Source organism: Sus scrofa, chromosome 1 (genome assembly GCF_054392235.1).
Source record: "Sus scrofa isolate SSC_HxYL_T2T_F1_AM1 chromosome 1, Sscrofa_HxYL_maternal_Yorkshire_Landrace_v2.0, whole genome shotgun sequence".
In the NCBI taxonomy this organism is placed as follows: Eukaryota; Metazoa; Chordata; class Mammalia; order Artiodactyla; family Suidae; genus Sus; species Sus scrofa.
In genome coordinates, this window is record NC_139383.1 from 112,811,433 (window position 1) to 112,838,810 (window position 27,378).

The following is a 27,378-nucleotide window of genomic DNA, read 5'->3' on the forward strand; positions in this document are numbered from 1 at the left end:
TACTATGTCTGATTTAAGAAGCAAGGGAATTAGAAGAAGATGGGGGAACTGACAGAATTTCTGGGGTAGGGGTAGCTACAGAGCCAGAGACAATACCTCAAATCACTGGTCTAGTGAAAATCTAACATCACTTCTGAGTTTCCCAAAGGTTTACTCTGTTAATGACATGCACTTGGACACTGGATGTGGCCACTGCAGACCCTGATACCTGGGTGTGGTTTTCAGAAAAGACTCTGCATGGTCAATTTGTTTCTAAATACTGGTCTGGAGCAAGTGCTCTGGATGGTAAGAATTATAGACATTATATTGTGATAACATAATGGACTATAATCAGCAAAAATATTGAATTACTATATTATACACCTGAAACTAATCTAATATCGTAAATCAACTCGACTTCAGTTGAAAAAGATTGTATCCATTGGGGGACACTGTGAATGATTAAGCATTTAAACAACTTAAAATCTGACAAGTAAGATCATTTTTGTGTTTCTGGCATTTGGTGCCCCTGGAAAAAAAAATTACCTTGGAGACCATCTTTTGGTAACTATGGAGCAGGGAAGGTTTTACATTTCTGCATACAGAGAATGCTCCAATGAGCTACTGAAAATATTCTTGAACTTGGACAAAAGGTGTGAGGAAAGAGAAGGAGACACAAAGACCTTTCTCCTCATGGGCAAATAGAAACAAGGCAGGCTTTCCTTGGTAGTCCTAGGAAATGGGTACAAACAGAAGTTGCCTCCTCCAGCCACATCTTGTGCTACACCTGGACTCCTGCCTGTGCCTGTGGTCAGTGCCGCTCCCAAGGCCTTGTTCCACTCTTACCCTCTCAGAAACAATCCCTTTGTTATCCTTTTAGTTGCCTTGCCAGCCTCAGAAGGATGGTTGGGGAAAAGTCTGTGCAGGCCCTGGAAGTAGACCCCTCAGGGCATGGACTTCCTGTGTCAGAAGTGTGAGAGGGTAGTGGGAGACTGACCGAGAAGGGAGACAAGGCTCCAGGTGGGCATTTCCTCTTAGCACTGTGGTCCTGGTGTTTTGTGGGGAGAGGCACGGTCACAGTAGAGCTTGAGCAGTTGTCTCTTAATGCATGTGTGCACACACATCACCTGAGCTTGTTAGAACAAGATTGCAGAGCTTAGCTGTAGATGTAGACATCTGATTGAGTGTGTGTTTATAACCAGCACCCAGGTGTGCTGAGCCTGCAAGTGGACCATGCTTACCAGTTTAAAGAGGAAAGCCAAGGGCAGGAGGCCTGCATGCCTAGGTCCGAAGGGTGTACTGAACAGAAATCACATCAAAACCTGACAGGTCTTTCATCTAGAAGGCCAGATGAAACGCCTTTCATCAGGATTCTAGCTTAATTTTCGAAAGGAATTTAAGGTACTTGATGGACTATTGAAAAGGAACCTTGGGGCAGACACCCAGTTGTAAGTACAGGGCAAAAAGTCATATTGGGACTAGCAGCACAGGTGACTTGATGCTGTACTTCAAAGAAAAGGGACTAGAGTTCTGGTTCTGGCACAGCAGGTTAGGAATCCAACATTGTGTCTGTGAGGATGTGAGTTCAATCCCTGGCCTGGCTTGGCTGATTAAGGATCTGGCCTTGCCACAAGCTGTGGTGTAGGTCACAGACATGGCTTGGATCCAGTGCTGCTGTGGTCTCAGCTTCAACCCTTAGCCTGGGAATTTCCATATGCCTCAGATGCAGCTGTAAGAAGACAAAAAAAAAGTAAAGTAGGGGGACCAGGAAGAACATACAGGACCTTCTTCATGAGGGTTGCTGCTGGCCCTGGGGATGGAAAAGGAGGATGGTGGAGACTAATGTTGGCTCCAGTTTTGTATAGGAGAAATGATGGAGGAATCAAGAGTAAGACTGGGCTTGCTATTTAGACCTACATCTAGAATGTAATAAAAAATATCCATGTTTGGCTAAGCCAGTGGAATGAAACATTAAATCCTAACTTTTAAATTTATCAAGATGAGAAGATAAAAAAACATTTGGGAAAAACTGAAGGGAGGGAAATGCAGTCCTTTATGGTTGTATTCTGCTTCCATATGGTTGGATCTAGTTCTGAACACTTAACATTGCCAGAATGGTTTGTTTGTCTAAAAGTGACATGTAACTGAAGCTGCCATATGGAAGATTTTATATTGGCAGTTATATGTTTTATTCTATTGAGGAAAAAACACTGAGAACAAGCAACTCTTTCTTCCCAGAGGAATCTTCACTTTAGGTGAAATGGATTTCTAGAAAGCAGATCTCATGGAAAATGCTAGAGCTCAATTGCTTGTGTCCTGCCAGTGAGTCAGTGGGGTTTTTCAGATGTCTATCCATTCTTCCATCCATTCCATTCTCCCTTGAGCATGTATGTGCTAAGAAATTGAAAGAAACATTTACTAATTGATCACAACTTAGAAAGCTTTCACTTACTAGAAATACTTCACAATTAGAAATAATTGTGAGATAGGGGAACTAAAAAAAAATAGTTTTTATTTTCTACTGTTGTTACTGTTATTTTATAATCCAAAATTTTATTTACCCATATATTTACCATGTTTGTTGATTTCCATTCTTACTATATCCCTCAGGCTCCATCAGTTTTATTTTTATTTTTTGCACTCCAAAGAAATTAAGCCATTAAGAACTATCATTAAGAATTAGTTTTAGATGATTCTGCAAATAGCAAATTATCTTGAGATCTTATGTCTGAACCGCCTTTGTTTTATCTCCATTCTGGATTGAAATTTTCACTTGACAGCAAATTCTATACTGACAATCAATTTTTCTTAAAGTACCTTACAGGAATTTCTCATTGTTTTCTAAGCTTCCATTGTTGCTGTTAAGAATTCACCTGGTTCTCTAATTTTTGCTCCAATAAGGTAATCTGTCTTTTATTCTCTGGCTGCTTTAATATTTTATTCTTGTCTTTGATTTTTCTGTAGTTTCACTGTATAAGCAGGAGGTTTGTGGGCTTCTTGAATCAATGCACTGATGTAGTTTATCAGTTTTGGGAGATATCTCGGTCATTATTTCTTCAAATATTGCCCCCTTTTTGCCTCTCCTTCTAGGACTCCAATCAAACCTTGATATATCTTCTCATTGTCTCAACTGTGTTTATACTTCCTATTGTGATTTTACTCTTTCTGCAACCACTTAATGGATAGTCTCTTTGACCTATCTTAAAATTCATTAGTTTTCTCTTTCCTTGCGTCTAGTCTGATGGTAAGCTCATCCAGTGAGATAATTTTGTCTTTTGATTCTTTCCATTTTGTAAATTCTGACGCATTCTTTCATAGCTGTGAAATGCTATTTGTATACCTTCCAATTCCTTATCAACATTTTAATGTTTTGCCTTTATATCCATGAACATAACAAGTATAGTAATTATTTTTCTTTTTTTACAGTTTGAATCTAATGATACTAATGTCTGGATTTCCAGTGGACGATTTGTCTTTTTTCTGTTGATTATGGCTTATATTGTTTTATGCCAAGGGGAGCAGTTCTTTGATCATTTCCTACACATATATTTGACAAGTTAGAAATATAAATAATGACATTGAGAGTAATATGGGCTTTCTCCAGAGAGGGTTTTTTTCATTGCCTCTTCCAGGGATCTGAAGGTACTAATGTTGAATGAACAAGGCTTGCCTTTCTGTGGCTCACCGATGATCCTCTGAATCTTCTAAACCCATAACTCCATGTCAGAGTGGAGCCTTTGAGGGATTTTGTGTTGGGCTTCATACCTTGGCCGAGTTAAATTCCGACCTCCTCATTCATCTTTAAGGTCAGCCAACCTACTTAAATGCATTATCTCAATCATTTTTAAGTGTGCAGTTCAGTAGTTTAAGTGCATGCTTACTGTTGTGCAGCCAGTCTCCAGAACTCTTTACACCAAGCAAAACTGAAACTATGTAACAGTTAAACTACAACTGTTTCCCTTTCCCCTGGTAACCACAATTCTATTTTCTCTCTACAAATTTGACTACTCCAGGTACCTCATATAAGTGGAATCATACACTATTTGTTTTTTGGGACTGTTTCCTTAGCAAACTGTCCTCAAGCTTTATGCATGTACAGCTTAAGTCAGAATTTTGTTTCTTTTTATAATTGAATAGTAGTCCACTGTATGTATATGCCACATTTTGTTCCTCCATTCATCTCTTGATGAACATGTGGGTTGCTTCCACCTTTCGGTTATTGCAAATAGTGCTACTATGAACATGGCTGTGGGGTTGATTTCCCTAACATCAAATGCATGGTGTCTTTCCCACACTGATTCTCCAACTCTGATGTTCTGACACCAACTGGATAGCCAACAATTTAATTCAATACTGACATTAACTCCTGAGAATTAGTGTAGACTCCACTATTACTGAATACAAGTTCGTGTGCTTAACACACAGTGAGGCCAAACGCTTTCAGAGATGTTACTGCAGGGCTGTGCAAGGAGACAGGTGGCTCTTGCCCCCAAAGTTCCAAGCTCCACAAGGGCTTTAGAGCATTTTTAAAGGCCAGATTTTGGGGGGGCAGGGGGTTGGAAGGTGTGTGATCAGCTCATGCACAATTCTCTGATTGGCTGATGGTAAAGTAATAGGGCAGTGTCACAGGGATTAATGCTATCAATCTTTAGGCTCCAGGAGGCCTGGGGGCTGTGTGCTCATTATGTAGTTAATGGTGGGGCTTTTCACATCTGTAAAACAACTCAGGAAATGTAAATCAGATACAGTTATCCAGATGCTTGAGAGGGAAGCTAAAGCAGAGGAAGTGGGGGAGAGCCTACTGGGAAGGACCCATAGGGTCTTATGTGGCTATACTATAAATTGAGACATTCAATCCTCCAAGGATATTCCTACTTCAGATGCCAGCCATGAGCAGGGGCCCAGGCTACCCACATTTTGCTTGTCCAGATATGTACTCAGGGGTTCCTACAACCACCTTCCCAGGTTCCGTACTTTGCTAGAATGGCTCACAGAACCCAGAAAAACACTTTACTAGATTCACTAGGATCTTATAAAGAGATACAACTCAGGAACAGCCAAATGAAAGAGGTGAATAGGGCAAGGTACAGGCTTTGTGGGGAGAGCCACAGAGCTTCCATGCCCTCTCTGGTCATGCCACTGACACAGTACCTCAGTGCATTTGGAAGCTCCTCAGATTTCTTTGTTGAAGGGTTTTATGGATGTTTCATTACATAGACATGATTGATTAAACCATTGGTCACTGGCAATTGAACTGAATTTCCAGCCCCCTTCCCTCCCTGGAGCTGGGGAGAAAATAGGGCTGAAAAGTTTCAACCCTCTAGTCAGGATTTGGTCTTTCAGTTCCCCTTCTTGAAACTACAAGGGATCTCTGACCTTTAGGCATCTCATTAGCATACAAAAGAGACTTTATCACTTACACAACTCCTTGGGGTTTTAGAAGGTTTGTGCCTGGAACCAGAGACAAAGACCAAAGATACATTTCCTATTGTATCACAGGTGTACAGCTCTTTCTTCAAGGCCCTGCTTGCAATTCTTTTGTATATATGCCCAGAAGTAGAATTGATTGATGATGCAGTGTTTCCAGTTTTCATGTTTTAAGGAACTGCCTGCTCTTTTCCACAGTAGCTGCACCAACAGTGCACTAGAGTCTTTGTTAGTGTTGTTTTCCTTTTTGAGTGGGGTAGTTGGTCCTAATCACCTGGTCAGTCATTACTAAATGCCATTAGAGATGTGATGTTTTCCCAAATGCCATACACAAGTTACTAACATAAGAATTCTGTTGGTTCAGTTGGCTTCTGGAAGAGCAGGAGTACTTTTGAACTTTTTCACTTTGTCTTCTAAAGATACAGAATCTTGCAATCAATGGATAATATGAAGAATAAAGCCTTTATTAACCCTTTTCATTTTGAAGACCAGAAAACCAACGTCATGAAGGAAAAGATGAGAAAAACTTTATGAAGGAATTTAGCTTTTATGTACTTACCAGTTCTCTTCAGTAAAAAATGGTACAGGTGAAGTTGGCTTATAGTTTTCACTTGCTGGCTCTATTTGTTGGCCTTAGATGGTAACTAAACACTGTATAAGCTATGAGCGAAAAAAATAGTATTAACCTATAAATAAAACATTCTGGTAACATGATTTAAAAAACATTGAAATTTATAGGCCAGGCTAAGCGTGAGATAAAATATTGCAACTTATGATACAAACTCTAATGTAAAAACTCTATTCTTGGAGTTCCCGTCATGGCTCAGTGGTTAATCAATCCGACTAGGAACCATGAGGTTTTGGGTTCGATCCCTGGCCTTGCTCAGTGGGTTAAGGATCTGGCGTTGCCTTGAACTGTGGTGTAGATTGCAGATGCAGCTTGGAGCCCGAATTGCTGTGGCTCTGGTGTAGACTGGTGGCTACAGCTCTGATTCGATCCCTAGCCTAGGAACCACCATATGCCTCAGGAGTGGCCCAAGAAATCACAAAAAAAGACAAAAAAAAAAAAACCCAACAAAACAAAAACCAACAAAAAACTCTATAATAGGTTTTGATGTACTTTAGTGTCATTATGTTGACAAAATCTTAAAAGAAGACTAAAAATGTTTCCTTGAAGGTTTCCCTTTCTGATGGATACATTAGTGTGTTCAGGCATAAACTTCTTAGTGTGTTTAGACATAAAGTAGTAAAATCAGAAAGACCTTTTTTTAACTATAGTTGATTTACAGTGTTGTGTCAATTTCTGCTGTACAGCATAGTGGCCCAGTCATTCATACACACACAGACATATATATATATACACACATATACATTCTTTTTAAATATTATCTTCCATCATGGTCTATGCCAAGAGATTGGATATAGTTACCTATGCTATACAGTAGGATCTTTTTGCTTATCCATTCTAAATGTAATAGTTTGCATCTACCAACCCCAAACTCCCAATCCATCCACCTCCCTCCCTCTTTCCCCTTGGCAGCCACAAGTCTGTTGCTATGTCCATGAGTCTATTTCTGTTTTGTAGATCGGTTCATTTGTGCCATGTTTTAGATTCCACATATAAGTGATATCATATAGTATTGGTCTTTCTCTTTCTGACTTAGTTTGCTTAGTATGAGAATCTCTAGTTGCCTCCATGTTGCTGCAAATGGTATGATTTTGTTGTTTTTATGGCTGAGTAGTATTCCATTGTGTATATGTACCACACCTTAATCCATTCATCTGTCACTGGATATTTAGGTTGTTTCCATGCCTTGGCTACTGTGAATAGTGCTGCTACGAACATAGGGGTGCATGTATCTTTTTGACCTTGTCTTTGAGGATGGAATCCGAGTCCCATTTAATGCATATCCTGTTACAGATGAGGAAATGGAGATCCTGAAAAAGGCCACAAAATCAGTACCAAAGCAGAACCTAAATCATTTAAGGTGATTGACTTGACTTTGAATTACCCATCTTATATAATATTTTCTCATTTAAAAAATCTGGAAATTTTATTTTGTGTTTACCAAGTAACTCTGGAACTTTTCAATGCATTCTTCCAATAACAATAGCAACAACAACATTTAGAAATCACGTGAAGGGAAGCAAAATTTGCCAGCCCTATATGTCTCTTTGGCAAGTTGATTATTTCAAGCTGAAAACAGTAGAGGCCCACAAGACTGAGGACACTTTGACATTCCTCCAGGTGCCTGCAAGAATGTAGATAGAGGCCCTGTTCTAGGAAGGGAGCTGTTACCATAGTAACTAGAGCATGAACTAGGTGTGTAGATGGGGAGGAAGCTAGCAAAGTCTGTTAAAATTTCTTTCTGTGTCCCATTATCTCTGTTTGCCCAGCAAACATATGTTTATGGCTCACCCGCTTTCCTAGCCCCTTGTAAATTGCCTTCCTCTTCTTCGATGTCCCAAACCAGTACCCCCAACTTCCCTTTTTGTCTTTAGCTGAAGATGGTATTTCAGGTGAGGGTTTTGGCCATTTTGGTGAGTTTCTCAGTTTTCCTGGGTGTCTCCCATATACACATGTTATTCAAGTTTTGTTTGATTTTCTTCTACTAATCAACTTCATGTCAATTTAATTCTTACACCAGTCAGAAGAACCTAGAAGGGCACAGGAAAATTTCTTCCTCACACACTCCTTCCATGCTATCGTTCCCTTTAATGGGAATGTCTTCTTTCCTTCACTTTTTCAAAAATGACAGTAACAATTACTAAACAACATGACAGTATTGGGCACATTCATAGGCAACTTACAAGTAGAAAAGATTCTATTACTGTCTGGTATAGTTGCCCATAAACTAGAAAATGATCTGAATCAAAATAATTTATATAGCTGCAAGGTCCTAGTGATACAGTGTATGCACAGATGTGTGTGATATTTACATATGTGATTAAAACAATTTCAAAAGCTTAAATTTTTTTTTCCTTCTCAGAGACATTAGGGATAAATTACTGAAAACTTTCAACCTAGTAAGGTTCCTATATGTATTTATAACACTGTAATACTCAGGAAAATGGCTAAGCAATGTGAAAGCAGTGTGGTACATTTATGTTGCAATTAATGGAGTCCTGTGGTTATTCTGAAGGGAGATTGTGGGCAATTCCACTAGAGCAGGACACTTTGCCAGAGCTCTTGGACTTTACTCAGGACCTAGGAACCTTCACTCAGGACCTTGCAGCTTGACACATCCAAAGTGTGTATCCCCTGATTCTTGGAGGAGTCCAAGTTCATTCTTCCCAGTTGACTGACAGTGGCATTTACCAGGTACAGGCTGCTTTAGGGGGCAGACAGAAGAAGAATTATTTGGAATAAATATAAGTGCTCCAAAGTCTGGTCAAAATGATCTGTGATTAATTTGAGTGCCATTCCCACATAGAAGTCCAAACCCTAAGGAAGCAATATATAGTTCAGTGTAAAATTATTCAGCATTTCAAAGCATGGATGGGTAATCAACACAGCCTCTCTAGTAATGGTGTGTTAAATGAAAAAGTCAGAGGCTATTTCCCAGGATATTCCCTTTACAGTAAAATGAAATAGAATAGAAAAGATATTATAGGTCCATAATAATGTATACTATCCTTAAGGGAAACAGAAAAATGCAGTGCTTCCAGATCTTCTTTCACATCCTGACTAGCATAGAAATTTAGAATTATTTTAATGGCATAGCTGGTTGCTTTTGGCCAGAGGTAATTGGCCTGGGAACCTCTTGGCCACACTAAGGGCTAAGGGATCAATATCTCAAGCATTATTGCAACTCCTTCCAAACTCCACCAGAGTCCCATGGCTGTGGTATGGGTTTTTAGAAAGGTCTCACCAAAGTTAACCCTATATAGTACTAGCTATGTGCCAGGCACTGTTCTAGGAGCTTTATATAAGTTAACTCATTTAATTTTCACAAAACCTATTACACATGTAATATTATTATCATTCTCAAGTAGTTGAGATGTAAAGAGACTATAAAGAACTCAGCCCAGTTGCTGCTATGTGTTGAGCTGGGTTTTGAATGCAAGCAGTCTGGCTCCAGAGCTTGTGTTCTTAACTACCTCTCTGGATCTAGAACTAGAGTAGATTAGGAAAGAGCAGGGTCTGCACTTGGAGAGCCCAATATTACTTAGATATTTATCTACTTTGTAGTAAACTACACGTCACTTCTGATAGCATTGTTCTCTGTGGGTGTTAGGGCTGTGAGAAAAAGGGTGATTCAGTGAAAAGCATTCAACAAAGTAGTAGTGACAGAGAAAGCAAGGGTTGGGAAGAGAAGCGAAGAATCTGAAAACTTAAGAAAAGTTTACCATAAAATTTATCACCACTGAAATAGGTTTAGATTTTTAGGACAACTTCTGAAAATTGGTGGCTTTTTGCCAGTTTTAACATTTGTATGTATGGTAGCTGCCCATTTAGATCTGCTCAGAACAGTATTGCCTCTTTAATTCCACAGTCCTTGGCATAGATCACCAAGAATTGAGATTAAAAATAACAGCAGACTTCTATGGGAGTTCCTGCCATGGCACAGGGGGTTAAGAATCTGACTGCAGTAGCTCGGGTCACTGCTGAAGTGCAGGTTCGATCCCCGGCCTGGTGCAGTGGGTTAAACTGGTGTCACCACAGCTGTGGCTTGTGTTGTAGCTACAGCTTGGATTCAGTCCCTGGCCTGGGGACTTCCATATGCCACAGATTCAGCCTTAAAAAAAAAGAAACAAAATCCCAAACCCAGCAGACTTCCAGTTTCCAGTCTAGCTTGTAAAAAGCTTAGGGGTTGCCACTCTGTCCTAACAACAAGGAAAAAGCTGAACAAACTGAAAAGTCAACAACTCTTCTCAGATCTGTCAGAGAAATGAGATCATGGGGTAATTTGCTGCTTCCTGAAATAGAGAGACTGACAGACAGGTGAAAATAGAGAATCACAACTTACCAGAGTAGAAACCCCTTCAGAAACCGGTGCTGGGGTAGGAAACCTGACATGTAATTGAGAAGTTGCTGGAGGCTGAGTGGATAATTCCAAGAGTTAAAAACTCCAAAGAGACTCTTGAAGGGGGAAGTGGGGAGGAGACGAGTGTGGTCTGTGCATCTCTGAGTTTCAGCTCGAGGAGCTTTACCAGGCCCTTATGGTGTCAGAGGACTGACACCATCCACATCAAGACTTACTATAAAGCTACATTAATCCAGACTGTGGTATTGGTGAAAGACACGTAGATCAGAAAGAATAGACATGTAGATCAATAGAACAGAATAGGGAGTCCAGAAATTAACCCACATAAGTACAGTCAACTGATCTTTGACAAAGGAGCCAAGGCAATGCATTGAAGCAAAGATAGGTTTTTCAACAAATGGCACTGGAACAACTGGACATGCACATGAAAAAAATGCAAAACTACATTTCCAGGAAGATAACATAAGAGAAAATGTAGCTGACCTTGGGTATGGTGATGAATTTTTAAGTACAACCCCAAAGGCATTATTCATGAAAGAAATAATTTGTAAATGAAACTTTCTTAACATTAAAAAAATTATGTACTGTGAAAAGCAATGTTAAGAGAATGAGAAGACAAGCCACAGGCTGGAAGAAAATATTTGCAAAAGATATGTCTGATAGCAGACTGTTATCCAAAATAAACAAAGAACTCTTAAAGTACAAAGTAAGAAAACAACCTGATTAAAAAAAATGGGTGGAGTTCCCATCATGGCTCAACAGAAATGAATCCAACTAGTTATGCATGAGGATGCAGGTTTGATCCCTAGCCTTGCTCACTGGGTTAAGGATATGGCATTGCTGTGAGCTATGGTAGACTGCAGACAGGGCTCTGATCCTATGTTGCTGTGGCTGTAGTATATGCCTGCAGCAGCAGCTCTAATTCTACTCCTAGCCTGGGAACCTCCATATGATGCGGGTGCGGCCCTAAAAAGGAAGAAAAAATGGGTAAACAGCCTCAACAGACACCTCGCTAAAGAAGTTTAAAAGGATGGCAGTGAAGCATATGAAAAGCTGTTCCACATCATATGTCAGTTTGGAAATGCAAATTAAAACAATAGTGAGAGACCACTGTGCATCTACCAGAATGGCCAAAACCCAAAGCCTTGATAGCACCAAATGTTTGCGAGGACCGGAGCAACAGGAACCTCATTCGTTGTTGGTGGGAATGTTAAATGGCAAGCCACTTTGAAAGACAGTGTGGAAGTTTCTTACAAAACTAAACATATGTTTAGCATAAAATCCAGCAGTTGTGCCCCTACTCAAATGAATTGAAACTTATGTTCGCATAAAACACTGCACATGGATGATTATAGCAACTTTAGTCACAATTGCCAAAACTGGGAAGCAACTGAGATGTCCTTCAGTAGATAAATGGATAAATAATCTGGAACATCCAGGCAGTGGAATATTGTCCAGCCCTAAAAATAAATGGCCTATCAAGCTGTGAAAAACATGGAGGAGACTTAAATGAATATTACTAAGTGAAAGAAGCCAATCTGAAAAGGCTACATACTGTATGATTTCATCTATATGACATTTTAAAAAAGGCAAATCTGTGCAGACAGTGAAAAGATGAGCAGTTAACAGAAGTGGGGGGGGCAGGGAAAGTGGGATTAGTAGACTGAGCACAGAAAAATTTTAAGGCAACTAAACAACTCTGAACGTTACCATATTGTTATCTTGTTATATAGTGATACAGTTGTCAAAACCAACAGGATGTACAACACCAAGCGTGAACCTTAATATAAACTGTGGACTTTGAGTACTAATGATGTGTTAATGTGTATATTTATCACTTTAAATGAATGTACCCCTGTGGTGTGGGATGTCCATGGTTTGAAGGTTGTGTGTATGTGTGTGAGGGTATTTTTTTTTCTGAGAGTCTGAAACAGCTCTAAAAAATAAAGTTCATCAAAACCAAAACAGAGCAACAAAAAGCTATTCATAGGTTACTTTTCTGGAAAAGTTGAATTCTCCATTAAAATAGTAAATATGTATATGTTAAGTATTCATTACTCAAATTTAAAATTTTTCATCAGTAGCTCCCCAAATTATTCTTTTTCAAGCATAACCAAAGCAGTAGAACTGGCCAAAGTTAACAGCTCCTTTTTAATATTTAAAGCAAGGATAGAAAATAAGGGTCATGTTTAGTACTAACTCTGCTGGACTCAGAGTGGCAGCAGGAAGATTTCTAAGGCTGTGTCCAGGCTCATGCGAAAAAGCAGGAACTAGTTCTCCCTGTTATGGACTGCAGAAATGGTAGTATTCATCCTTTTTCTGGTGCACGTAATCTCTAAACACTGTTATTGTCAGGGCCAGTTGTAGCCAATACACTATCTGTAACCACTCTCTCCTCTAGACTGGAGATGTCTTTCAGCTCCTAAGCTCCTTTGCTCCGGGTCATTTGCTCCAAAATTTAGGATGCAAAAGTGCCAGATTTTCTTTATTTCTTTATCTTCTTAGAGAAAAGATATTTGTATCTCTTTGCAAATTCTTTTTTTTCTTAAATTTTCTTTAAAAAAATTTTTTTTTATTGTTATTTCCCCAATACAGTTTTTTTTTTTTCTACTGTTCAGCATGGTGACCCAGTTACACATACATGTGTACATTCTTTTTTCTCCCATTATCATGCTCCATCATAAGTGACTAGACTTGGTTCTCAGTGCTACACAGCAGGATCTCATTGTTAATTCATTCCAAAAGCAATAGTTTGCATCTGTTAACCCTAAGCTCCCAATAAATCCTGCTCCCTCCCCTCCCCCTTGGAAACTACAAGTCTATTCTTTAAGTCCATGAGTTTCTTTTCTATGGAAAGGTTCATGTGTGCTGTATATTAGATTCCAGATATAAGTGATATAATATGGTATTTGTCTGTCTCTTCCTGACTTACTTCACTCAGCATGAGAGTCTCTACTTCCATCCATGTTGCTGCAAATGGCATTATTTTGTTCTTTTTTATGGCTGAGTAGTATTCCATTGTGTATATATACTCTTTGCAATTTCAATTGCTTGTCTAAAAAGATCCTGACTTCCAAGTCGATTTCTGAGTATCTCATTTTATGGTGGTCTTTTTATTCAAGTCTGAATAAAGTCAAGGGAGAATCCACATTGGATATACTCCTATAGGGAGAGCAAGGGAATACTAATAGATGATATGAAATCTACTGAGTGGATAAGTGGTTAGTCCCCAACTTTGCCCTCCATTTTGTGGTCATCATTTGTATGAAGAAAAATATTTAGAGCATAGTGAAACAATTCACTGATTTATTTACCTCTGAATTTTTAGTAGTCTTTCTCAGACCCAGATTTATGGATGGACTTTACACCTTTCCTCTCTCTAAATTGTGTGTCTTGTGTACTATTATCCTTTCATTTCATCATCAATACTTGCCTGACAATAGCCCAGAGGGGAAAGAAACAAGAAAGCCTGCTGTGCTTTGATGCAGCAAAGAGTGAAAGCATTGGACAGGTTTCTCACAGCATGAAACATTTCATCTTGCTTCTGGGGTGCTTAATTTTGGTTTCATTAAGTTTCTTTTCTATACCTGTAACATCTTAAGTAATTTAGAGATGTTTTATAGCAATAATCAATATGAGCATGTTAGATGAAACCCATCACAGTCATATTCTCAGCTGTTGGCTTTGCCTCAAATACTCATTAAAAACAAACCAAAAAAACACCCCTATTATTTTGTGTTCAGCCACAAATGGTTAGAACAAGATTTCGACTGTAGGCCCTTTACCCAAACCACCCTTTACTCACAGTTCCCTTGGGATGAACGACGGAGAATTTTCAGTTATGATAACCTGCTGTAATTGTGTTGAGGCTCATACTATCAGTTATGAGTTTGCAAGGCATCTATGACATTTATATGAGAATCGATATGTTCTCCAAGGATGTTTGCATAGTCTTAGTAGGACTGCATATTTGCTGCCTTTACAGTATCTATTTTTTCTTTCCTGCACCCATAGCATATGGAAGTTCTTGGGCCAGAGACTGAATCCAAGCCACAGCTGTGACCTACCCACAGTGGCAAAAATACTGAATCCTTAACCCACTGCGCCATGCCAGGGCGATCATGTGCCTCTTAGGGGTGACCAGAGCTGCTGTAGAGACAACACTGGATCCTTAACATGCTACACCACTGCAGGAACTCTGCCTTTATATTATCTCCACCTTTCTTTTTCAAATATCTTTGAAAAAGTGATCCTGAAATCACTCAGCCTAATTAATGACGTGACTGCTGATGTGTGCACAGTTACTCTCAGGATTGTTTTCTTTGGTAAGAAAAATTTTCAATGTTCTCAAGGATTAAAGAAACACTCAGGTATGAAACATTTCAGTTTTATCATTTAGATGCTATCTATATCTCTCTAGACATAAAATTCCCTACGTATTTCAGAGTTCACATTTCTATATTTTTTTCTATATGCACCTATGTATGGTATGTATAGTATACATAAATATACATAACAGATATGTAAATATATAAACTTTATCTCAACTTGTGCTTTTCTGCTGCAAATAGATTTATGGAATGCGATGTGTAATTCAGTGGTGGTCTGTTCAAAGTCATTTTTTTTCCACCTTAGACCAGAACCTGAGGTAATGCTGAGTTCTGATTAATAGGTGTTTGTTTAACAAGTACAAATTTTTCCGTTCTTTTTTGTCCAAGGTTCTTTTCTGGCAGTCTATTTAAACTCAATAGCCCTGTCTCTGTTGCCTTGTCCCTTCCACATCTTGACATGTATGAATATTCTCCTCTTTACCATCTCCCACCACGTTCGCTCTTTGTCTGGCCAGTTGCTACATGTTTGTTTGGGTTTCAGCTTTGATAGCACTTTTCAGGCATCTTCCTGGACAGCCCGCCTCAGATTGGGATAAGGGCTCCTTCTGTGGCTTTCTCCAGCATCTCCTGCTGTCCCTTATCCTGGCACTTACCACATGGCATTGTAATTCTCATTTATAATCTCCCTTCAGTAGCTCCTCTAAAACAAAGACAGTGATTTGTTGACTGTTTCATGCCACAAATCCAGCAGTGTATAGCATATATTCAGTACTCAGTATATATTTGCTAAATGAATACATGGAGCATCTGGCTTCTATTAGGCCCAACCCAGTTTTTTTTTTTTTCCTATCATAAAATTTATAATTACACATGGCTCAGCTTACTTTAGGAATGCAAGCCAACCAATTTTATAATTTTGATTTTTGCCAAGTTGATTTTGAGATAACGGAAAATGTTATCTGTTATTTTTGCCTATTGACATTCATGTATGTCACTTCCATGAAAACCTGAAAGAAACTGTACTAATATTTGGAATGACTACTCCTATCTGTTCTCGAAACCATATGCCTTGATATCACAGTTACTGTCTCTCCCATCTGTTCAGTAGACAAGGCTGTTTTCAGCAAAGGGAGAGCAAACTCATATCTGAAGGCAGAATCTGCACTGAATTGAAATCAGACAGATCAGGATGTCCCCCTCAGGGACAAACACCTGAGAGTATGGATGATAGCACTGTAGCAACCAGGAGCATCACCTTCCACCTCCAACTCTGTAGCATGTTGATAGCTACCATCTCACTTGTTTCTCAAGACGAGGTTCACATTTACATTAAAAGAACAAAGTGCTGGATTCATTTCACTGCAACCAGTTGTTATTAAAAGAAGTTTTTGAAAATGTTAAGGTAAGTAAACAGGGAGATAGGAGACCTTTAGACTGAGATGGTTCCAATGTCTTGGTTGCCTATGTGACCAAACCAAAACTGAGCCAGAGTCAGTGCCCTCCAAGAAGGTGAAAGTTAAGAACATCCCTAGGAGACAAGATGGCGAGAGAAGGAGGACACACTCGCCCTCTCCCACAAACACAACAAAAAAAACACATCTACAGGATAAATGACTTGCACAGAACAGCAACCAATCGCTGGCAGAAGAACCTAAACTCCAATAACGGCAAGAAGTTCATGACATTACTAGGTAAAACAAGAGAAAAGAGGAGAGTGAGAGAAGGTGAATCTGACCTGGACGGGCACTCCCAAAAGGGAACTGCAGAGGAGAAAGGGATCCTGCATGCTGGAAAGTCACCAACTCGGGGGAAAGATCAAACAAACCGGAGGAATCTCCAGATGCAGAGAAGAGTGTAGCAGTAAGTTGGAGTTCTGAAAAGCAGATCGAGAACCGAACGGACCATCTGAACTACGGACACAGTCACCAAAAATTGAGATGCCTGGGTGGGGGCTGGGCACCGAGACCTCGGCTCTGGAGGTTAGTCCCTGGGAAAGGGCTGGGGGGCGGGGTGGAGTGGAGACTGCTTGGGAGGTCTAGAAACCAGTCTGTCAAGTTTGACGGGGCAGAGACTGCCTGGGAAACTAGAAAGCAAAGCTGTCGCAGAGGAAGGGAGCAATACTTTAGGGGTGGGGAAGTGGAAAGCCACATCAGAGGGAACCTGGGAGAAGAGCCTGGTCTGCACCCGTGTTGGGGAGGGGAAAGAAGAAGGGGTGGGTCCCCATAGAATACTCCCCACGCCACAGCAAGCTTACCAGCCCGCTAGCTATCAGAAAGCTGTGCTTCCCAGTGCATCCCCTTCCACCAACCCCACCACCCCTAGGCACTCGCTGGACCTGGGGCTGCATGCCATCAGGGAGGGCTGGCCTCAACAATTGCCTGAAGCCTACCACCACAGGGGCTGTCCCTGCACAGGCCTGCTTGCCCTTTGTAGGGGATACACCCCAGCAGAGCAGCACCAACCACCACCAACCCCCGAGAAAAGGCCTGCAGCCCAGAAAAGCTAGAACAAGCCTGGCCAGGCTGTGAAAAGATCTGCCTAATTCTCGGAGAGTCTTTCCGAGTTGGGCTGCCCAGGGGAAGAGCCTTTTAGTGTGGCAGTGGCCCAGCTAGCCACCCAAGCCCTCAGGGGGTACTAAGCTCTCACGGATCAGCTGCATAGGACTGCCAGCTCCAGGCAGGACCCCCTGCAGCCCAGAAAAGCTAGAACAAGCCTGGCCGGACTGTGAAAAGATCTGCCTAATTCTCGGACAGTCTTTCTGAGTCGGGCTGCCCTGGGGAAGAGCCTCTTGGGTTTTCAGTGGCCCAGCTAGCTTCTCCAACCCTTGGGGGGCGCCACACTCTTGCAGAAGAGCTGCAGAATGCCAGCTCTCTGCAGGACCCCCTGCAGCCCAGAAAAGCTACAACAAGCTTGGCCAGACTGTGAAAAGATCTGCCTACATTCTCAGACAGTCCTTCTGAGTCGGGCTTCCCTAGGGAAGAGCCTCTTGGTTTCTCAGTGACCCAGAGAGCTGCTCCAGCCCCCAGGGGATGCTGCACCACTGAGGAACAGCTGCCCAACACTGCCAACCCCCTGCAAGAACCCCACAGCCTAAAAACACCAGAGCAAGCTCTGCCTGACTGACTGAAATCTGCTACCATCGTGGTGTGGACCTCTCAGTCCTGTCTGCCCTCAGGAAGTCCTCCTTTGCTTCAAAGAGACCCTGTTAGCCCCATCAGCACTCCAGAAAAGCCACACTGCCTCAAAAGTCTGACCAACAACGCCAGCCCTCAGGAAATATTCCACGGCAGTGACAAGGCAAACACTGCCCAGTCACGGAGAGTACAACTCCCTCAGGAAAAAGAAAACAACAAGCAAGATGAAGAAGCTGAGAAACCACCCCCAGGCAAACCAACAGGAGAACTCACCTAAAACAGTCAACAATGAAACAGATCTCTGCAGTCTGACAGACCTGGAGTTCAAAAGAGAAATAGTGAAAATACTGAAGGAATTAAGAGAAGATATGAACAGCAAGGCAGATACCCTCAGAAAGGAACTAGAAAATATAAGGAGGAGCCAAGAAAAACTAGAACATTCATTTGCAGAGATGCAAACTGAACTAAGGGCAGTAAAAACCAGAATGAATAATGCAGAAGAACGAATCAGTGATATGGAAGATAGAATAATGGAAATCACCCAATCAGGTCAGCAGACAGAAAACCAAATCAAAAAAGAAGAAAGCAATATAAGAGACCTATGGGATAATGCAAAGCAGGCCAATCTACGCATAATAGGAATTCCAGAAGGAGTAGAAAAAGATAAGGGAATGGAAAATATATTTCAAGAAATTATCACTGGAAACTTCCCAAATCTAAAGGATACTGAGTTCAAGAGACAGGAAGCACAGAGGGCCCCAAACAAATTGAACCCAAATAGACCCACACCAAGACACATCATAATAAAAATGGCAAAAGTTAGTGATAGAGAGAGGATCCTAAAGGCAGCAAGAGGAAAGCAGAATGTTACCTACAAGGGAACCCCCATAAGATTATCCACTGATTTCTCTACAGAAACTCTACAGGCCAGGAGGGAATGGCAAGAGATATTTAAAGTGCTAAAAGGAAAAAGTATGCAACCTAGAATGCTCTATCCAGCAAGGATATCATTTAAAATAGAAGGACAAATAAAAATTTTTTCCAACAAACAAAAACTAAAAGAATACAGCAACACAAAACCCAGGCTAAAAGACATACTGAAAGGGCTTCTCTAAACGAAAAAGAAAGGAAGGAAAGGGAAGAAAAAAGAAAAGAAAAAAAAAAAAAAAGAAGAGGAAGAACTAGGACTGAGGAAACCGAAATCAGAGAGCAGTCACTCAAATAAGCCAGCATACAGATTTAATCATGAACATGCTTCAAACAAAATAAATTTCAAAAGAAAAAAATAAAAAAGAGTCATCAAAATCATAAAATGTGGGCGAGGAATGGTAGGAAATAGATAACCCTTTTTGTTTGTTTGTTTGTATGTATGTATTAATTTTAATATAGTAATGAAGTGTTTGAACTTACACGACCACCAGGCTAAAACACCCAATTATGGGAAGGGGTTGGCATACTTAAAAAACAGGGCAACCACAAGCCAAAACCAAATATTGCATTCGCAAAAAATGAAAAAAAAAAAAACACTCAAGCAGTTAATAACAGGAGACCATCCAACCAAAAAAAAGGAAGAATGGAGAACCATAGAATCAACTGGAACATGAGGTTCAAAATGGCAATAAATAATCATCTCTCAATTATCACCTTAAATGTCAATGGACTGAATGCCCCAATCAAAAGACACAGAGTGGCTGAGTGGATAAAAAGGCAAAAACCTTCAATATGCTGTCTACAAGAAACTCACCTTTGGACAAAGAATACATATAGATTGAAAGTGAAAGGGTGGGGAAAAATATTTCACCCCAATAGACATGACAGAAAAGCAGGAGTCACAACACTCATATCAGACAAAATAGACTTTAAACCAAAAGACATAAAGAAAGACAAAGAAGGACACTACTTAATGATTAAGGGATCCATCCAAGGAGAGGATGTTAACTATCGTCAACATATATGCCCCAAATATAGGAGCACCCAGATACATACAACAAATATTAACAGACATAAAGGGAGATATTGATGAGAATACAATCATAGTAGGAGACCTTAATACCCCCCTCACAGCAATGGACACATCCTCTAGACAGAAAACCAATAAAGCAACAGAGATCCTAAAGGAAACAATCGAAAAGTTAGACTTCATTGATATCTTCAGGACACTACATCCAAAAAAAGCAGAATACACATGCTTCTCAAATGCTCATGGAACATTCTCAAGAAGCGACCACATATTGGGACACAAAGCGAACCTCAATAAATTTAGGAGCATAGAGATTATCTCAAGTATCTTCTCTGACCAAAAAAACCATGAAATTAGAAATCAACCATGGGAAAAGGAAAGAGAAAAAACCTACTACATGGAGACTAAACAACATGCTACTAAAAAAACCAATGGGTCAATGAGGAAATCAAGAAGGAAATTAAAAACTACCTTGAAACAAATGATAATGAAGACACAACCTCTCAAAATCTATGGGATGCTGTGAAAGCAGTGCTCAGAGGGACATTTATAGCAATACAGGCCTTTCTCAAAAAAGAAGAAAGATCCCAAATTGACAACTTAACCCCACACCTAAATGAAATAGAAAAAGAAGACCAAAAAAGTCCTAAAGTCAGCAGAAGGAAGGAAATTATAAAGATCAAAGAAGAAATCAATAAAATAGAGACTCAAAAAACAATAGAGAAAATTAATAAAACCAAGAGCTGCTTCTTTGAAAAGGCAAACAAAATTGACAAACCCCTGGCCAGACTCACTAAAAAGAGGAGAGAAAGAACCCAAATAACCAAAATTATAAATGAAAAAGGAGAAATCACAACAGATACAGCAGAAATACAAGAAACCATAAGAGAATACTATGAACAACCTATATGGCAACAAGTTTGACAATCTGGAAGAAATGGACAATTTTCTAGAATCTTACAGCCTGCCAAAACTGAATCAAGTAGAAACAGACCAACTGAACAGACCGATCACTAGAAATGAAATTGAAGAGGTCATAAAATCACTCCCTACAAATAAAAGTCCAGGACCAGATGGCTTCACAGGTGAATTCTATCAAACATATAAAGAGGAATTGGTGCCCATCCTCCTTAAACTCTTTCAAAAGGTTGAAGAAGAAGGAATACTCCCAAAGACATTCTATGAGGCCACCATCACCCTCATTCCAAAACCAGACAGAGATACCACCAAAAAAGAAAACTATCGGCCAATATCATTGATGAATGTAGATGCAAAAATTCTCAACAAAATCGTAGCCAACCGAATCCAACAACATACCAAAAAAATTATACACCATGACCAGGTTGGGTTCATCCCAGGTTCACAAGGACGGTTCAACATATGCAAATCAATCAATATCATACACCACATTAACAAAAGAAAAGTCAAAAATCATATGATCATCTCATTAGACACAGAAAAAGCATTTGACAAAGTCCAACATCCATTCATGATCAAGACCCTCGCCAAACTGGGTATAGAGGGAACATTCCTGAATATAATCCAAGCCATTTATGATAAACCCACAGCAAATATAATCCTCAATGGGGAAAAACTGAAAGCCTTCTCACTCCAATCTGGAACAAGACAGGGATGCCCACTCTTACCACTGCTCTTCAACATAGTTTTGGAAGTCCTAGCCACAGCAATTAGGCAAACAAAAGAAATAAAAGGCATCCATATAGGAAGAGAAGGGATAAAATTGTCAGTGTATGCAGATGACATGATACTATACATAGAAAACCCGAAGGACTCAACCCCAAAACTACTTGAACTGATTAATCAATTCAACAAAGTAGCAGGCTATAAGATTAACATTCAGAAGTCAGTTGCATTTCTGTATACCAGCAATGAAACATTAGAAAAGGAATCCAAAAATACGATACCTCTTAAAATGGCACCTCACAAAATCAAATACCTCGGAATACACCTGACCAAGGAGGTAAAGGACCTATATACCGAGAACTATAAAACTTTAATCAAAGAAATCAAAGAAGATGGAAAGAAATGGAAAGATATTCCATGTTCCTGGGTTGGAAAAATCAATATTGTAAAAATGGCCATACTACCCAAAGCAATCTACAGATTCAATGCAATCCCTATCAAATTACCCAGGACATTTTTCACAGAACTAGAACAAACAATCCAAACATTTATATGGAACCACAAAAGATCCAGAATCGCCAAAGTAATCCTGAGAAACAAAACCCAAGCAGGAGGCATAACTCTCCCAGACTTCAAGAAATACTACAAAGCCACAGTCATCAAAACTGTGTGGTACTGGTATCAAAACAGACAGACAGACCGATGGAACAGAATAGAGAATCCGGAAATAAACCCCGACACCTATGGTCAATTAATCTTTGACAAGGGAGGCAAGAACATAAAATGGGAAAAAGAAAGTCTATTCAGCAAGCATTGCTGGGAAACCTGGACAGCTGCATGCAAAGCAATGAGATGAGAACACACCCTCACACCATGCACAAAAATAAACTCCAAATGGCTGAAAGACTTAAATAGACGACAGGACACCATCCAACTCCTAGAAGAAAACATAGGCAAAACACTCTCTGACATCAACATCATGAATATTTTCTCAGGTCAGTCTCCCAAAGCAATAGAAATGAGAGCAAAAATAAACCCATGGGACCTCATCAAACTGAAAAGCTTTTGCACAGCAAAGGAAACCCAAAAGAAAACAAAAAGACAACTTTCAGAATGGGAGAAAATAGTTTCAAAGGATGCAACGGACAAGGGCTTAATCTCTAGAATATATAAGCAACTTATACAACCCAACAGCAAAAAAAGCCAATCAATCAATGGAAAAATGGGCAAAAGACCTGAATGGACATTTCTCCAAGGAAGATTCACAGATGGCCAGCAAACACATGAAAAAAAATGCTCAACATCGCTGATTATAAGAGAAATGCAAATCTAAACTACCATGAGATATCACCTCACACCAATCAGAATGGCCATCATTAATAAATCCACAAATAATAAGTGCTGGAGGGGGTGTGGGGAAAAGGGAACCCTCCTGCACTGTTGGTGGGAATGTAAACTGGTACAGCCACTATGGAGAACAGTTTGGAGATACCTTAGAAATCTATACATAGAACTTCCATATGACCCCGAAATCCCACTCTTGGGCATCTATCCGGACAAAGCTCTACTTAAAAGAGGCACATGCACCCGCATGTTCATTGCAGCACTATTCACAATAGCCAGGACATGGGAACAACCCAAATGTCCATCGACAGATGATTGGATTTGGAAGATGTTGTATATATAAACAATGGAATACTACTCAGCCATAAAAAAGGATGACATAATGCCATTTGCAGCAACATGGATGGAACTAGAGAATCTCATACTGAGTGAAATGAGCCATAAGGACAAACACAAATACCATATGATATCACTTATAACTGGAATCTAATATCCAGCACAAATGAACATCTCCTCAGAAAAGAAAATCATGGACTTGGAGAAAAGACTTGTGGTTGCCTGATGGGAGGGGGAGGGAGTGGGAGGGATCGGGAGCTTGGGCTTATCAGACACAACTTAGAATAGTTTTACAAGCAGATCCTGCTGAGTAGCATTGAGAACTTTGTCTAGATACTCATGTTGCAACAGAACAAAGTGTGGGGGAAAAATGTAATGTATACATCTAAGGATAACTTGATCCCTTTGCTGTAGAGTGGGAAAATAAAAAAATAAAAAATAAAAAAGATAGAGCACACCAAAATGTGGCATGTAACTCAAGTTCTGATTATAGGGAAATTTATAGCTCTAAATGCAAATGTTAAAATAGAGGAAAGAATGAAAATCAGAGTCTAAGATTCTGTCTCCAGAAACTAATAAAAAAAAAAGATCAAACCCAAAGAAGAAGGAAACTATAAAAATAGAAGCAGAAATTAATCATATAGAAAATATGTATTATCTTTACTTACCAGATGTGGAAACTGAGGCACCGGGGTTAGGTTGCCCAATTAACATTAGGCAGAGCCATGACTCGAATCCCCAGAGTCTAATACCAGAATCCTCACCTTGAATGGATATCTAAGCAGACACACAGGTTCTGAGCAGGGCAGGTAAACACCACACTCTTCTGTACACAACTAAAGCCACCTATGCTCCCTCCAGCTCAAGGTGAAATTCTGTCTCTTTTGCTGCACTGGCCCTGACCACTGATAACTCACCAGGTGCCTCACTGTTTCTAGAACTGCTCCAGATCCAAGTCCAATCTACAACCATCATTCAAACCCATATTCCAAGCAGCTCTGCCCTGCCCCCCACTGTAGTCAAGTCAGCCACAGCCCCGCCCCTGTTCTTGTCTTAAATCTGTCACTCTGGCCACATCCTCACTTCAGAAGCCTTGCCCGTGTCATTCTCCATCTCCCCCTGCCCAGACCCACTGCAGCCACAGAAGTGTCGCTGTGGATTTAGACCAAGCTGTCTCCCACTGTAGCCACAAACCTAAAAGCTTTAAAGAGCAAAGGGGAGTTCCAGCTGTAGCCCAGCAGTGAAGAACTCAAACTAGTATCCAGGATGAGGGTTTATTCCCTGGCTTCGCTCAGTGGGTTTAAGTATCCAGTGTTGCCATAAGCTATGGCGTAGGTGGCAGTCACAGCTTGGATCTGGTATTGTTGTGGCTGTGGCAGAGCCTGGCAGCTGTAGCTCCATATTCAACCCTTAGCCTGGGAACTTCAACATGCCACAGGAGGAGCCCTAAAAACCAAAAATTTTAAAATAGCAAAGGGAGGGTGACATAAGGCTTTCTACTGAGCTGTTACAAAGAAATTACAAATATACTTGGATGACAAGGTTTTTTTTAAAAGCTCTTCAATGTCTTTCTTTTCCTCTGTAAAATAGACATAAAGTAACTCCTTGCCAAGTACCTAATAAATTAAGAGTTGCTTTTGGAAGGATTGTTTTGTATTGCAGAGTTGTTTGAAATACCATAAATACTCAACAATATGCTGGAATCAGTGCATAGTTTAAAAAAAAAAATTGACCTTAACTAATAAGACTATCTGGCTTCTGGGCCCTTGGAATGTTATGCCTGATAGGTGGATAGGTGTGTCTTTGTTCACCTGGGAGCCCCGGGTCATGCCAGAGCATCCCAGAGCATGGTCTGGGGGTGTGGGAGGTGAGAGGAGACTGGCCACTCTCACACGTCATTTTTGGGTGGAGACTGGCCATGTCAGCAAGACTAAAAACATAACTTAGGGTGTGGGCTTTGGGTCACACAGTATCAATCGACCTTGAGACTGAGATCAACCTCATGGGCTGTCAATCGATTCATCATACCTACATAATGGAGTGCTAATAAAAATCTGAACACTGAGGTTTGGGTGAGCTTCTTCAGTTAGTAATACTCCTTATCTATCATCACAGACTAATTCTGCAAGAGTAATGCATCCTGACTGCATGGGCAGAAGACAACAGAAGCTGCAAATCTGGAACTCAACAGACTCTGCCCTATGTTCTTCTTTTCCTGTGATGAACTGTAACCATGAATATGACAACTTTCAATAAGCTCTGTGAATTGTTCTAGCATATTACCAAACTGAAGGGGAGTTTGGAAACCCCCAAAACCTGAACTTGGTGTCAGCAATGAAGGCAATCTTGGGGACTGTGTCCTCTAATCCTCATTGGCCTAAGCTTCCCTACAAAGGTACATTTTGACCAAGTTGCCTACTGTCCTTCCCCCATTCTTATAAAAAGTCAGACAAAAATGGAGTTCTTTCAATACCACTGTTTCTTTACTATACATCTGCCCTTTCATCTTTTTTCTTGTTACAGACATAATTTACAATATTATCATTAAATTGTACATTCTATTTCAATTTGGATCCCTACCACTTTCATGAACAAATATAAAAAATGGGGGAAGAAAAGAACAGAAAATGGAGACTTCCTATGGTTCTCTAATTCCCCACTCTCTGGTCATGCTCAACTATCCAGCACCTTTTCCTCCCAGACCTTCAGCTATATTCAGACCAGTCTCCTCCCTGCCCTTCCACATCCTTGGCTTGTTTAGCCCTAACTTTATGCACACAACTCCCCGTCCCAAGGGGCCTCCTTCCATCTCCTTTTCCTGTTTTATATCAAGCTACTTCAGTGACAGAGCTCAAATCACCACTTCTCCATGAAGTGTCCATTATTGATGGCACCAACCTCACAAGGTTGATGGGGACATTCACTGAGGCAGTATGTATAAAAGACTCAGGGTGTTACCTGACATGCCGGAAACAATGTTAGAAATAATAGTGACAGCAGCTAATGCTATAACCTTTACTATACTTGTTGCTATGATACTGGTCTTTTTGACCCTATTTCATTCGCAGTGTCCACTACAATCAAGCCTTGACTTGCATCTATAATAAATATTCTCTACTGTGTGCCCATTAGCTTCTGAATTATGATGAGTCGAGGGCAGGATTCCCTTAGTGTGGTAGAAAATTTCAGACACAAAATAAATGCTACATCTTCTTGACCTAACGAAAAATTCAGAGCACACTGAAATGATAGCACATAACTGAGGTATGCAAATAAGGAACATACTTGAATCCTCACAATATGTCACTGTGTATCATTTGCTCCTAAAGGTCTTATGTTTTCAAACTGTGTAAGACTTTTACATTTATAGGCATGACAATTTGTACTTGCCACGGAGAAGAAAGAAGAGTAAATAAGTCGTAGAAATTGAGCGCTCCACTTCTGCTCAGCCTCATTATAAAAGATTTAGCTCATGGTAATCAGTACAAAAGTCTCCTCTACTCTTTAAGCACATGGAAGACTAGACCACCCTGTATTTGAAAGTCACCCTGTGACCATCCATGCTTCTTCCCTTTCTGCCACAATTGGTGACATTGCAAATGATGGAACCTCTATTAGAGTGGGGTCCTCAATTAGAAACTCAAGTTAACCTGCATTTAATGGAGGAAGGAGAAATATGGAGTGGTATCAAGTGACTAAGATTTAGGGATTAATTTGTTACAGCAGTATACCCAGTCTCTTCCAGCTGGTACACCAAGCAAAAAATAAAAATATCAAGACATTCTCATTTTGTTGGCACTGTTTGTTGTACCACAGTTGTTAATGCAGCAGAGAATCTGGCTAATTTGTGTCTCTGCACTCTAGTTTAGCTTCATTTTACTTTCATAAACATTTTTTATTACAAGGATATTCAAACAAGAAAACTTACAGAAGTATGCAGTTAATACATACATACCCACCATCTAGATTCCACAATTTAGTTTGCAATATTCATTGACAATCCTCTTCATCTATCCATCCCCCTTTCTCCATCAATTATGTCTTTCACTTCTTTTAAATTGTTTATTTTTATACAATTTTTAAAGGTAACACTCCATTTACAGCTATACAAAACACTGGCTATATTCCCTATGATGTCCAATAAATCCTTAAGCCTTTAACCCAATAGACTACCTCCCACTCCCTCCAATATTGCTCCTTCCCACCAGACCTCATGCCAGTAACTGATAGTTTGT

At 40.1% G+C, this 27,378-nt stretch overlaps 3 long non-coding RNA genes across 3 annotated transcripts in view; 1 reads left to right on the forward strand and 2 right to left on the reverse strand.

Annotated features, from left to right (window-relative positions):
• Positions 1 to 27,378, reverse strand: part of LOC106508959 (uncharacterized) — a 98,191-nt gene that overhangs the window by 6,986 nt on the left and 63,827 nt on the right. Inside the window, exons 3-4 of the long non-coding RNA XR_014809002.1 lie at positions 7,826 to 8,064; positions 5,966 to 6,066 (exon numbers count right to left, since the gene is read on the reverse strand). This is a non-coding gene — a long non-coding RNA (uncharacterized LOC106508959). The remainder of the gene's footprint in view (positions 1 to 5,965; positions 6,067 to 7,825; positions 8,065 to 27,378) is intronic.
• On the forward strand, positions 1,222 to 26,927 carry LOC146406296 (uncharacterized). The gene is made up of 3 exons (XR_014809011.1): positions 1,222 to 1,380; positions 3,612 to 3,785; positions 25,259 to 26,927. It is a non-coding gene; the product is annotated as an uncharacterized LOC146406296 (long non-coding RNA).
• Positions 15,583 to 18,444, reverse strand: LOC146406297 (uncharacterized). The gene is made up of 2 exons (XR_014809010.1): positions 17,606 to 18,444; positions 15,583 to 17,411 (listed from the first exon to the last, which is right to left on the reverse strand). It is a non-coding gene; the product is annotated as an uncharacterized LOC146406297 (long non-coding RNA).